This window comes from Thermobia domestica, chromosome 7 (assembly GCF_964235325.1).
Source record: "Thermobia domestica chromosome 7, izTheDome1.hap1.1, whole genome shotgun sequence".
Lineage (NCBI taxonomy): Eukaryota > Metazoa > Arthropoda > Insecta > Zygentoma > Lepismatidae > Thermobia > Thermobia domestica.
In genome coordinates this window covers 87495753-87509912 of record NC_137460.1, presented here as the reverse complement: position 1 = coordinate 87509912, position 14160 = coordinate 87495753, and the positions used below count along the sequence as shown (strand labels likewise).

The following is a 14160-nucleotide window of genomic DNA, read 5'->3' as shown; positions in this document are numbered from 1 at the left end:
TGGGAATTCGATAGGGATGCTGTCTCTCGCCTACATATTTAATATCTATCGAGAAGAGATAGTGAAAACGAGCCTACAAAATGAAGACGGGATTTCAGTAGAAGGTAGAATGATTAGATGCATACGGTTTGCAGATGATATAGTGCTTGTTGCAAAATCTGAGAAAATCAGTAAGATGTTAGAAAACGTGAGGAAGGGCTGTGAAGAATATGGGATGAAAATAAATGTTAGACAAACAAAAACCATGGTGATTGGAACGAAGCGGTCTGTGTCAAATATAAAAGTAGGAGAGGAGAAAATAGAACAGGTGAATAGTTTTCAATGTCTGGGTACTATTCTTAGTAATGGCATGAAATGCGAACGTGAAATAAAAGCAAGAATAGGAATTGCAAAAGCCTTTAGGAAGAAGAAAAGTTTGTTTTGCGACCTTGAATAAAGAGTTGAGAAAAAGACTAATAAAATGCTTCGTGTGGAGAATTGTGCTGTATGGATCAGAAACATGGACACTACGCAAAAATGATGAAAAATAACTAGAAGCAATCGAAATGTGAGTGTGGAGAAGAAGGGAAAGAATTCGCTGGGTCGAGCGAAAAATGAATGAGAGGGTGTTAGAAATAGTGAGGGAGAAAAGAACAATTTTAGATAAAATTAAGAAGAGGAAGAGAAACTGGTTGGGATATTGGGGAAGAAAGAACTGTATCATGAGAAACGTGCTACAGGGTGTAGTGGCAGGAAAGAGAGGGAGGGGGCGAAGGAGACTACAATTAATGGACGATATCAGAGAAATCGTACGTGAGGACGAACAGGTTAGCAGAAGACCGTGGAGCATGCAAGCTTCTCAGTTGCAACGAGTGACCTGTCAATAATGGCAGAATATCTACGATGATGAGATTCGCTTCCGCATTTGACTGATTTCTCATCTTCATTCGTGATAGGCAACTTTAAAATTTCTTTTATATGTCTCCTGTACCAAGATTATTTTATACAACTATTTTAAAAAAAATATATTGTGCACTTACACTGGAAGGAGATTGACACTGTATCAGATAACTACGGTTTTCTGCTCTCTTATCCCGGTATTGTAAAGTTCATGTCGGGTACGCTCTTTGTTCTACGGCCAGTAACAATAGATACGGTGAAGAACATAAATCAAGGTGATGTGTATTCAGGATTCGTTTTGAAAACAATTGGTTGGACGATGAGTCAACGTAATTTATCTAATATTAATTCTTTGTATATTTGTGGTTATACTTTGACCTTTGAATAGTAGCTGTATACACCTGGCGCAGCAAAGCATGTGACTTTGACTTTTGATCTCCACATGCTTTGTCACATTAGATTTCATGTGACTCAAATGTGACTTGAAAAAGAAAACATTGGAATCCAGGATTCAATATTCATATATTGTTATAATAAAAACATGAAAGAACTACCTCATGTACAGTGGTAGATTTAACCTGGGCCGTTTTTTTTTGTGACAAAAATAATCTATTATGTATACTTTTTTGAAAGTCATGGGTTCTCATGCCCCTCCCCCCAGTCTTTACTTTCTAGATCCGTATGTATACTACTAATACTAATATATATTTGAAAGTTTACAGTAAACTCATGATATATCTATCATAGGCTGGATTCTCGCTGCCTCCCCCACCCCCGTTTTTATCTTCAACATCCGCCATTGATCATGTATACTATTAAGAATACTCTTTTAACACTGGAATTAAATATAGGCAGCATGAGTGCTTAGTGTTCACGATTCACAAAGTAGGTTCCAGGTTTGAAATCCAGGGTCAAGCCTAACTAGGCTCTTTCTCAACACCACGAAGTGAATGTTGGTATGTTACTATTAATGTTGCCTGCCGATTTCCTTTTAAATATTCCCTTTCCTTTTTGTTAATGCTAATATGACCAACATAATACAATGGGCTTTTCCTTGTATCTAAAACTTCGAGTTTGTTTGGAAATCTGCACTTAACATGTAACGGACTCTAATAACAGTACTGTTCTCCCACCCAGGGGCGGATCCAGGGGGATTTGCAATCGGGGCGATCGTCCCCCCCCCCAGAAGAGGAAACTTTCTTATATATAAATTAAACCCATCCGAGAGCTCTTAAAAGTAGCTCTAAGTAGCAGTATTACGACCTACCACCCCGCCCCCAGAAGTTCGTCCTGGATCCGCCCCTGCTCCCACTGGTTATTCAACCTAGGACCATGCACTAGTCATCCGGTTACGTGAAAGCCTAGATTAAAAATACACAGTATTCAATTATATATTGACATTTGTTTTTCTAAGCTTTTATAAGTATACGCTTTTACTTACTATGACTAAAATGCTAGTTATTATAAACGGATTTTTATTGTTGTCTGCTGAAGTTTAGCATCCCTTTTAGCACCAAGACCACATGAGACGTGAAACTGCAATTTAAGATGGAAAGCAATACACCATAATTTCTTCAAATTTCACCCGCCGGGAATCGAACATCGAACCCTGTGCACCAATAGCGCGCGCTTCACTACACCGATGGAGAATATGTAACAGAATTTTCGCATAAAATGAATTTTGTATTGCCAGCATTATTATGGTGCAGCAGCAGACACACTTTGATCTCTGGCATTAAACCTTCCATTACTTGCTCCATTGCTTGAACAAGTCGGGAAGGCACACCAACATCTACCATTTTCCATAAATTTGTGATGGTTGTCAAACGAAATTGTCGAAATTCTCATTAAAAAGAGACCGAAGCAAACGTACTTCCCATATTCAAATTTCTCTTCCCTCTTGTTAGGGATCTTAACTTTCGATGTAACCCACTAGTGACTCTTGCTTTCTTAGCGGACCATAATGAAAGGATTTAAGTATCAGTGTTAAGCATCACAACTTGCATCTTTGTTTAATTTCTTGAACATAAATTTCACCTGCCGACATAAACTCACTTTTATTGCTCAGTCATGGTGGCACGTGGGACCAACCAACCACACCTTTTCGTAACATGCAAGTGTTCAAGGATAATTATTTGTAGTTATATACGAGGCCTGTCTAAAAAGTATCCGATAATAGTATCGGAAAACCAATGCTCATCAGACGTTTTCTTCATCCTAACCTCCTTTAAACTAACTCCCTCCTGCTTCCAAGTACCGAAATTGGTACCCTTTCCACTGCTGGAAACAGGCATGACACCTCACATAGGGAAGTGACGAGAGCAGCCGTCCGTTGCACTAGGTCTCCTCTCGGGTGCGAAAGTGAGTTTCTTTCTGGTACTTTTGATTTATGAGAAGAGGCAAAGGTCTCACGAGACTGTGCCCAGGTAATAGGGAGCTTGAAGAAACATCAAAATCTTGTTCTATGTTTAAAAGGACACCCATATGAGCGGCCTGAATAGAATCATCATTCTGGTGCAGTCTTCGGGGCTTTGAAGCCCACAGATCTAATCGTTTTGGACACAAAGAGCGTCATGTAGACGACCGGAAATGTCCGAAGAGAAGTCATTTGTATCTGTACGTCATTCCTGTACGTACTCATGTCGCACATTGCCTCGGCAATTGAAGAACACAATCAACATTGGTTTGATTTTGATATGCACGATTTTTCTCTGAGTTTTCGCGAGATCTGTTAGGCCTTGGCGAAGTCGGATGTATCCACGGAGTTGATTGTGACTTCGTTCTCGCGTCCTATCAGTACACCTATGTATTTACCCTCTTATCTACACTGAGACAACGCAATGCATCTCCTGGATGTGGCACTCTGTGAGGAGTCCGTGCGCTTTATAACGTGCTTCCAATTTGATGTTCTAGATGATGTTGGAAACTGTGCCGTTTGAAAAATGTCGTGTTGCGGGATTGTCCTCTGTCACTGCTCTCCTAATAGTGCGCAATGTATGCTATGTATTGGGAGTTTGAGCGGGCTAGGGCTGTATAATCCTCACAATTCCCAACCGACCACGTACCGCTAGGGTCTATTGGGTACATCGTCGTATGATAAGGCCCACGCTGGTTTTGCTGACGATTAAATCCTCTTCTTTGCACCTTTCACCGTTACTAAGTGGCTATAATGGGCGGCGGAAGTTCCACAAATGAACCCCTCCTAGAAAGCACCACTTTTACTTTCATCGTTCCATGAATTGTTCTTAGCTGATACTGTTATCAAGTACAGGTCCCCATGTAGCCAGTAATGTATCGGTATACAACAGCGGATAAATGCGTTGTTCGGAAGGATCAGTGAAAGTCGACTCTTTTTACCATGGGTAACCTTCTGTACTTACGAAATACGAACAAAATTGCCTGAGTAGTTTTTGACTTAATAGCCTGAAAAAAAAAAAAAACAACAACAACTCCAAGAGTACGTAAACTGTCCCTTGTAGATTTTATCAGGAAAAATGACAGCCTACGTCGTATTGTAGGGTTGATAATGAAATATTTACTTATGAAATATGAAGAACTGCCTGAGTCGTTTTTGAGAAAAATGTCCAAAAAGAACTTACACTCAAGAGTTAATTGCCCCTCTGTATTTTTTTTCTAGAAAAACGATTAATATAATACCGAGTGTTCAGAAAGTAGCTATGCAAAAATGAAATGAAATCTTTGAGTTTTACGTCCCACGGTTATGCCGGTTAGGTTAAAGGAAACGGTGATGATGAGTAATGAATTAAATGGTGGAATGAACAAAGTGTGAGGAAACGGGAGAACCCCGAGGAAACCCACGCACACGGCACAAAGTTCATTTGTCGAGGGCTGGAGTAACTATGCAGTCCATAACGAATAAGTCGCACAAACGTTGGTCTTCAATCAAACCGTACCTGTGAACAAATACAAATACCTGGTCAAATATGGTTTAAATATGGTTCAAACATGTTAAACAATGGAAAATATTGTATTACTAATTGACAATCATATCAGTCATCACTTAGCACACTACAACATGACATTGCATAGCTACTTTTTGAACACCCGGTATCATAAGGTTGTTAATGAAATATTGATTTATGAAATATAAATAAAATCCCTAAAGCCATTTTCAAGAAATTCGCCAATTTCGATTTTCACCTTCCAGAAAACAAACTTATTTTGGGGAATACGAAGAAAATTCGACCGAGCTTGGAGAATCCTTAACTAGGTTAAAAAAAAAAAAATCTGGATACGTATGCTCTGTAGGTGAGTGTATATACTGCGATGGGTGGACGGACAGACATCCAAAATCCATTTTTTTTTGGCATGTAGGGGACATGAAATGTGTAAACCCGTTCGTATCACGAATTCGATAATTTCACAATTAACATAATTTCTTCCCTCCTATCATAGCTCCCATTTTTTTTTTTTTTTTTTAAGTATCTACAACGCACCTGACTCCATAGTGTACGCATCAAATTTTGTGTACTTATCAGAATATTTTAAAGGAACTGTCAACATTGTAGTATGCATTAACACTAATAGCAAAATAAGCAATAAGAGAATATGCGAAGAGTATATGATTTAACTACCATTACTTTCTGAAGAATTTACTCCTTTCTTTTTTTATTATTTATGCTTCTTGCAAGTAATGGCTGTGTTGCAACACCATTGCAACATATCAAAGAGAAGACCATGACTAGCACTTCACCAAGTCAATGACAGCCTACAAGAAGGAAGATTTGCATAACAAAAGCATCCACAGCCGAAAACTTCTCAACGGACAACGCAAGGTTGATGACTTCTTAAAAGAAAATGACTCGTAAGAGAGCAACAAAATCGAAAGTGTACATTCATTACACACAATAAAATAATAGTAATCACTAGAGTCTCATTCCTCTTTTTCATAATGAATTTCTGTTGTATAGTCCCAGCAAAAGAACATACACATCTTTTTACTATTTTTTTTAAATAACGTTAAAAGAATGACGGAAACTGACAACAAAATTGGAACAAGATTTTTTTTGTTTGGCATCTGTAATTATGTTCTGAAGGCTAAACAAGATGATAAACAAACAAACAAACAATAATAATAAGTTTTACATCTTACAATTATGTCCTGTAGATTAAAGGAGACCGATGATCATGAAAGTGAATGACTGCGAAGGAATGGAATGGCAATGTGGGAGGGAACGGAAGAACTCCAAGAAGACCCACGGAAAAGATGTTGTCCACAAAGGAAACGGAAGGGACGAAATAACAGAACTCATAGACATAATGCTGCCTACTACACGCTCACATGACTTAGGATTGAACCTAAGACCCGTCTCGCCAGAAGTAAGCGCCCTATTCAGTTTTCAGCAATGTACAAAGAAATACGGTTATTCTATATCGAAGAAAACTATACTTGAATTAACTCATTCATTTGGAACTTACTATATTGAAAAGAATGTAGATCGAGAGACATTATTTGCTGATGATATATTTCTGACAACAAAAATACCCCTTTAAATATACACAAATAAAAATTTCATATTCCTTCGGAAATTTCCAGTCAGCAGAGATCGTAAAATACATGATGCACAGTTTTTGTTTAATTAGCTCTATTGAGAACAATTTCGTGGCACACACAGAATGTCTGTAATAATCATTAATGGGGGAGGGAGTTCAAGCACTCAAGTTGATATGATATACCTTGAACATATATACGATTAAGTATAACATGGTAAATTTGTTTTTCCATATCTTCTATAAAAATAAAATGAAATTTTTGAGTTTTACGTCCCACGGTTATGCTGGCTAGGCTAAAGGAGACGGTTATTGTGAGAAATGAAAAGGTGGAATGAAGAAAGTGGGAGGAAACGGGAGAATCCTGAGGAAACCCACACACACGGTGTTTGTTCACCACAAAGTTCACTTGGCGAGAACAGGGCTTGAACCCGGGACCCAATGCACCAGAGGTGAACGCTCTAAAACTGAGCCATCGCAGCCCATCTTCTATAAGAATAAGGGAGGTGATTTAAAATCCTTTTAACTCTTTCTTTGCGTACGCGACTAGTTCTTTCATCAAATCAAGCATTGTACACAAATGAAGTGCACCATACTGAAATGGTTGAATTAAAGTTTAGCGTTCCGTTCAACGGCGAAGTTGTACGAGACGTGGGCCTATAGTTTAACGTACGATCCGAACGACATGAACTGCCCTGGGATCGAAACTGAGTCCCACGAGCTAAAGACGCGTACGGTAACCATAGTGAAATATGGAGAATCAACATATGATAATTCTTAGATTCCTACTTCAACTAAGCCTTGGCATGACCAATGGTTAGCATAAGTGTTTTTTCTGTGCATGATCCCTTGTTCGATTCTCGGGAGAAGCATAGAATTGTCGATCTTGGTTCAACATTACGCGAAAATTGTACCTCCCTCTTTAAAGCCAGAAATTATGGCACCTGGTGTCGACTGTTTTTTGAATTTTAACGTCTCCTTTTAGCACCGAGTATATATGAGACGTGGACCTACTGTCTAAAGTAAGGTCCGAACTACCGTAATGCATTCAAGAATACTCTCCTACTATTGATGGAGTAAGAATAATAAGCCACAAGACCAGCAAGAAGGGCTGATTGGTGCCAATGTCTTAATCATACATAATACCCAATTAGAAGTTCTGGACGGAAATAACCCTTTGTATTAAGTCTCAGTTCACTGACAAATCAAAAAATAAGGAACGAAAATATGTATGCCATATATATTTAAATGCATTAATCATATTTTAAAATGATAGTGGATAAAATAATATATCAAAATGTACAAACAGTGTCTTTTGGAACATTTCGGACTGTTTTGGATAATATAAAGCACTGCTATCAGTTCTTGTAATGCATTACTAATTTCGTTGTCAACTTATATTTAAATCAGTTCTCACTAAAAAGGGTCAAAACTCACTGTTTCATTGTCATATACCAGACGAATCATTTTTTAAATATTTTATTTGTTAAAGAAGCTTAACGTTTTATGATAACGATCCGAGGCAAAGGGAGACGAATCCAGACAATAATGATGATATATTGGAAATTTCATGACGGCCTTAGGGTGAGGTCCAGAAAATTGACCTATTACCCTTCTCCGCCCATTACATGGTAGTGAAACCGATATTTTTTCTGAAATCCGATGTTGCCAACAAATTCGAACTCCATGACAGCTCTCAGCTAAAATAGGAGGGGGTGAGTAAAAGCTGATCTCCGTTACTTGAGTAGGGAATGGAATGTTTTAAATGTTTCGGCGAAGAAAAAAGTAGCCTGGAAAGCTGCGAGTCCTTCGTGTTGCTCTGTTATTTGACACTTCAACAGAATATCTTTCTTCTTCCGTTAAGAAGGAGCGACCCATATGTGCAGGTCAGTTGGTCAATGTTAGTTCATCTCCCTGTTCTCTATATAGAAAGAATGAAATAAACAAAAAAGGCAAGAAATACATTTTGGCATTTTTTAAAAGATAAACATGCATCTATTGAAAAAAAGCACGAGGAAGATTTTAATCTATATAAAAGTATCTTCAATTCTAGTCGAATAATAATATCTGAAATGCATGATGAAGAAGTAACTTTCTCATTTACATAATAGATAAGGCAACAAGATATCAAAAATTTACGAATAGTGTCTTTCAATTATATCTAATGTGTGTTTATTTTTCCCTTCCCTACTTTGGAGTGTGCATTCTTTTAAAGTTATAAACATGAATACATCTATTGAGAAAGAAGGATGGGATTTTAATCTATACAAAATACTCTTGAATTCTAATCAAATAATATCTGAAATGTATGATGTAGAAGTATCTAACTTTCTCATTAGCATAATAGATAAGGCAACATCAATAAAGTAGCCAGGATGTGTCTGGGGGGGGGGGAAGTGCTGTTATAGGTACATATAGAGGAATTACAAACAAAAAATATATAAACTTAAAATATATATATAAAAAATTACAAACATCAAAGTACCAAAGTACATTGCCGGACCTCTTTGGGGGGGGCGGCCCATATGCCCCCCTTCCCTAAGCCACTGGGCAACATGAGATCAGAAATTTATGAATAATGTATTTTAATTGTATTTTGTATTTTATTACATAATTACATTATACGCGTATTACATCGATTATTTTTATAAAATTCTACACCAGAGCACAGGTCGTCCTAATTAAGTTTCTTTAACTGATTTTCCTTGTGACACCAGAAGAACGTTACTATAGTATTAAATTTTCTTCTTTCTCTTCCTTATTCGGTAAAGATAAGAAAGATGCCTAGTGCTGTGTTCAGGCCATGGTTGACGGAAAGCTAGTCTGAAAATAAAAGAGTAAAACGAAGAGAATTCCATCCAGCCGCTCGAGTCAGTGCTGGCAAATATAGGGAAGAGAAGAAGAAGAAGAAGAATGTTAAGTGCGTTCTGGAGAAGTTGTATTATAATGAATACAACATAGGGTATGACAAGAAGAAGAAGAGAAAAAGTAAGCGAGAGTATGCTTTAAAAAAATATAGAGTAAATTTAAACCTAATCCTTAACTGATCTCAATTCCAAGCGATATGAATAGTTCTTAAATTTCAAATGCAACATACAAGCACAGACTCATACATAAAACATATTTCATGAAAATTAGAAAATTTTGCAGAAATTGTTAATTAGTTAGATTTGAGAATAGCACTTTCAGCAGAAAGACTATATGAAACGTGAATGTACAGCTTAGTGTGGAATACGCAGATGAGCTCCCGCCAGGAATCCCACACCGGAGGTGTGTACGCTATTTAAGTACCGACGAGAAAGCTCACAGCTGCTGTTGTGACACACATTTCTTATATTGAGAGACGCATTTATTTTCTTACTTTTCACCGAGTTCAATCACACCATCAACAGAGGATTGGTAATTCTTAAATATTTAGTACACCAATTTTAATATAACCGGTAATAATAATATGATAAATTTATCGAACAAAAAGACACATACGCGAGATGAGATGGAACAAAATTTTCGTGACGAGATACATTACGAAACAGAACTCTTCGAGTAGAATCAAATATACTATTCGAAACAAGACAGCACAAAATCTTTTCTCTTAGGCAATACTACAAGCATCACACCATGTCGAATACTAGAAACTTGCTTCTATAAATGAACATAAAGCGATTATGTAAAAACATACTTGAAAAATATGAATCGTTGAAACCCCAGGTTTTAATGCTAAACGAAAAGTAGAAAAAAAAAAAACCTTGCGTAAGACTTTAGACTCTTGTAAAGCCCGAACACGTGAACATATGTGATATATGAGAAACAGACGAAGTGAAGTGTCAAATTAGAGAACAATGCACCGCAGGACACCACGAACTTGTTTCGTTCGAAGGACGACCCTTCTCTGCACGGACCTGAATTTACTGTTCTTCTGCACCCCTTCAGAGGGCATTTAGCTTTCTCTTATATCACAGCTAAGTTCAAAAAGCTCTCTGATAAATACGAAGATTTTTTTAAAGTGTTTAAAGCACTTGTGCATTTCTTTCAAGCATTTATGTGTGTGTACATGTGTACTTAACTGTGGTGTACATTTGTGCGTATATGTATCTATTTAAGTGTGTATAAATTAAGTTAAATTCATTTTTACTCTTGTTCGTGTGTTGCAAGTGAACAAAGATGTCGGACTATTTTAGACCTTGGGAACAAGGACAAGCAATGACTCGGGAAGTCCAAGAAGATCCTCTTCCCGGTCCTAGTGTACATAGAACACCGTCGAAGAGAAAAGTTAATGTCATTGGAAAAGGAGCAAAAGTAAGCAGACAGAGTGTGAAAATTATTCAAAGTGTTCGTACATTTTTTAGCGGTATCGTGCACGATGGGGGTTCTATACCGAGCAAGAATATTAATGAACTAACGTCGCAAGCTACAGGAGTTAGTGTTTCGACAATTAAGAAAATTGCACGTTTGGATGCTGCTACGTACCGTACCCCAACTAAAAAGAAAGTTCACAAGACAAAATTTGCGTTTTCTAAAATCGATGACTTTTCCCGGGATTTGCTGCGTAGGACAGTTTATGAATTTTACAAGGAAGGGATTTCACCGTCAGTAAAGTCATTGTGCGAAGCAATGCGCAGGTAAACCGCCAACACCGATTACGAATTTCCTTATTGTGCTCGGACATTATATACATTGTTAGAAAGTATGGGATTTAGGTATCGGAGAGCAGACAGGAAACCACGCAGGATGGAATCACCAGAAATTATTTCTTGGCGATATCGTTATATTGAAGAAGTAAAAAAGTATCGTAGTGAAGGGTTTCGAGACGTTTATTTAGACGAAACATGGTTCGATACCAATACGTGTAAAATGAAGAACTGGACTGACGACTCGGAGAATTGTTCGGTAGCAGTGTCAGATAAAAAGGGAGAACGAATAGTAATAATTCATTGTGGGGGCCGTAATGGGTTTGTTGAGGACGCACTTTTCGTAACACACAAGAAGATGGAAAATGCTCCTGCGGACTACCACGGTACAGTGACTGCAGCCATCTTTGAAGAATGGTTTGAGAATTCCGTGTTAAAACGACTGGAAGAACCATCAGTGATTATTTGTGATAACGCGTCAGTGCATTCCCGTGTTAGTAATCCGAAGCCAAACTCTTCTTGGCGGAAGGAAGACATTATCAGGTATATGAATCAACATTGTATACCTGTACCTAATCCCATTCCAATTAAACCAGTACTCGTAGAAATTGTAAACAAACATGTCGGTTTTCAAGAGAAGAGGTACGTGATTGATGAACTTGCTCTTGCATACGGACACGTTGTGCTACGTTTGCCACCTTATCATTGTGTATTGAATCCCATCGAACAAGTGTGGTCAGAGTTAAAACGGCGAGTGGCGGCCAGGAACTTAACAGGGCATTCCGTCAGTGCTCTCATAAACATAATAAAGGAATCAGTTCAGAACATAACGCCGGAAAAATGGAGAAACTATATTACGCATGTAGAAGGTATTGAGGACAGCTATCGTGCTCTGCAGTGTGTTTTTGACAGTGACGAACAAGCAAAATTTGTTATAACAACGGACGGCGATTCAACAACGGACGAGGAAGATGGTAGTGAAAGTGAAGAGCGAGATTATGGATTCGAAGAATTGGCAGATGATGATAACGACAATAACATATAAAGGGAAGTATAATTTATTTGCTGTTATTTTATACGATTTTCTTCTGAATTAAATTGCAATAAAACTTCCATGGGAATTAAAATAAAATGAAATGTAAGGTGAATGTAGGCTAAAAGAGACGAGGATAAATGTAAATAAATGAGTAAAAAATCATTGGTGAAATGGCTGTCGTATTTACGCATGGGCCATAAGCCCTGGGCGACAAATTTTGGAGGCGGAAAATTTACTCTGACCAGATATTATTCCAAAAAAATATTATTCTCTATTATTATTTATATATTATTTAACGATATATTATTAGTCTAGTAGTATGTTAACAGTAGTATAGTATTATTAGTATATATTGTAATATATTATCTAAATATTATTTATTGTATATATTTTATAAGTTTCCCCCTCCACGCAAATAATGATTATTCATTTCACCGTGTCCAATTTTCTACATCAGTATTTATTGATATTGAGGAAGCAGCAAGTTTTGGATGGCTTATGGAAGCAAAAATGTTATAAATACTGTACAACAGATACTGTACAACAGATCTATAATGCTAACTGTACAACAGATGATTTTTAAGAAAAAAGTTAGAATAGTCGTGAGACCTGTGTGATTGAGTACACTTTACGTAGTACGTAAATATAAGAAGTTGCGTTAGAAAAAAAAACTGCAATTATATTCTAAATTTTAAGCAAATGGATAGATAGGATTTAAAAGATACGCTTTATCTCAGTGATATAAAAGTATTTGAATATTTTAGAGAACCACTCGTTGTACAGTGTTTTATTTATTTATTCACAAAGTTGAACTTATTAAGTCTAGAGAAATCTCGTTCCAGGTCCAGAGCAAAGGATGAAGAAGAAGCCAAGCTTATATGGGAAAGGAAGTGTAAAATACAAAATTATCAACATCTCATATTCATCCATCATTAAACACCTTATTACCATCTTCATCACAAAATTAGAAGTGAGCTCCCTCGTGACTGAGCAGTTGGCGCGCGCACCTTTGACGTGGGAGAACCGGGTTCGTTTCCCGGCTGGAGCTCGTGTGTTTCGGATACTGCATTAAGCTGTGGGTCCACGTCCCATATCGCCCCACTGCTGAAAGGGATGCTAAACTCAAAATCAACAAAATTAGAAGTAAAATTAAAAAGACAAAATAAAATGCATACTAAGGTACTTGCACAAAAAATTAAAAGACAAAAATATTTTTAAAATTTGAATATCTAAAGATAATTTTAAGGCATGGCATGGTAGATCCCTACTAACTGCATGCTTTTTATCACGCCAACCCAATACTCAATAACCTCATTACAGTGAATCCTGCAGTTAATTCATAGCATGATTCAAAACACTAAAATCCTATTCGATCATATTGAATTCACCTCATGACCAGCAGTAGGGCATCTGGCTTTCTGCCCTTCGTTGTTCAGCCTTCAGCTGGGCATCGCAGTTTTTCCAGATGTTTGAATCTAGACGTGTGATGGTTTTCTCAGCTTGCTGAGTTCTATCCATCTACACCCTTCCGAAATTACTAATGCTATTAGGCGCCGTTTCTTCCTCTTTTTTCTTCCATAACCCTGGTAGATAGCCTCTCGCGAGTGCTAGAAGCCGGGAACTAACAATCTCACACCACTGCATGTTCCTTGTAGAATAATTGCATGGGGACCTGGAAACTAGATTGAGGTCTGTGTCCAGGACCGGGTGCTGCGAGATTTGCGGGGCAGTGCCCATACATATTTTTCTATTTCTGATTTTTCGTGCTTGCACTCTATTCCATCTATATTCACCTCTCCTATAACGCTATTGGACGAGGTTTCATTGATCTTCTCTTCGAATCCCCGGCCGAAAAACTGTTCGCGAGTGCTAGAAAGCCAGTATTACCAAATCCTACAATATGTATGATACTTGTGATATCATTGTATGGAGACCTTTGGTATAGATCGAGTGTGTCCAGGATCGAGGATGATTAGTTATTAACGGGACAATGTTCTATATTATTATTATTATTATTATTATTATTATTATTATTATTATTATTATTATTAGTGCTACGGGGTGTTTATTTAATGAAGTTCTAGGAATAGTTGGAATGCATTTTGA

At 37.4% G+C, this 14160-nt stretch overlaps 1 protein-coding gene across 2 annotated transcripts in view; it reads right to left on the bottom strand.

Moving 5' to 3' along the window:
• LOC145690269 (ATP-binding cassette subfamily G member 4) overlaps positions 1-14160 on the bottom strand; it is a 185598-nt gene that overhangs the window by 36212 nt on the left and 135226 nt on the right. The window lies entirely within an intron of this gene.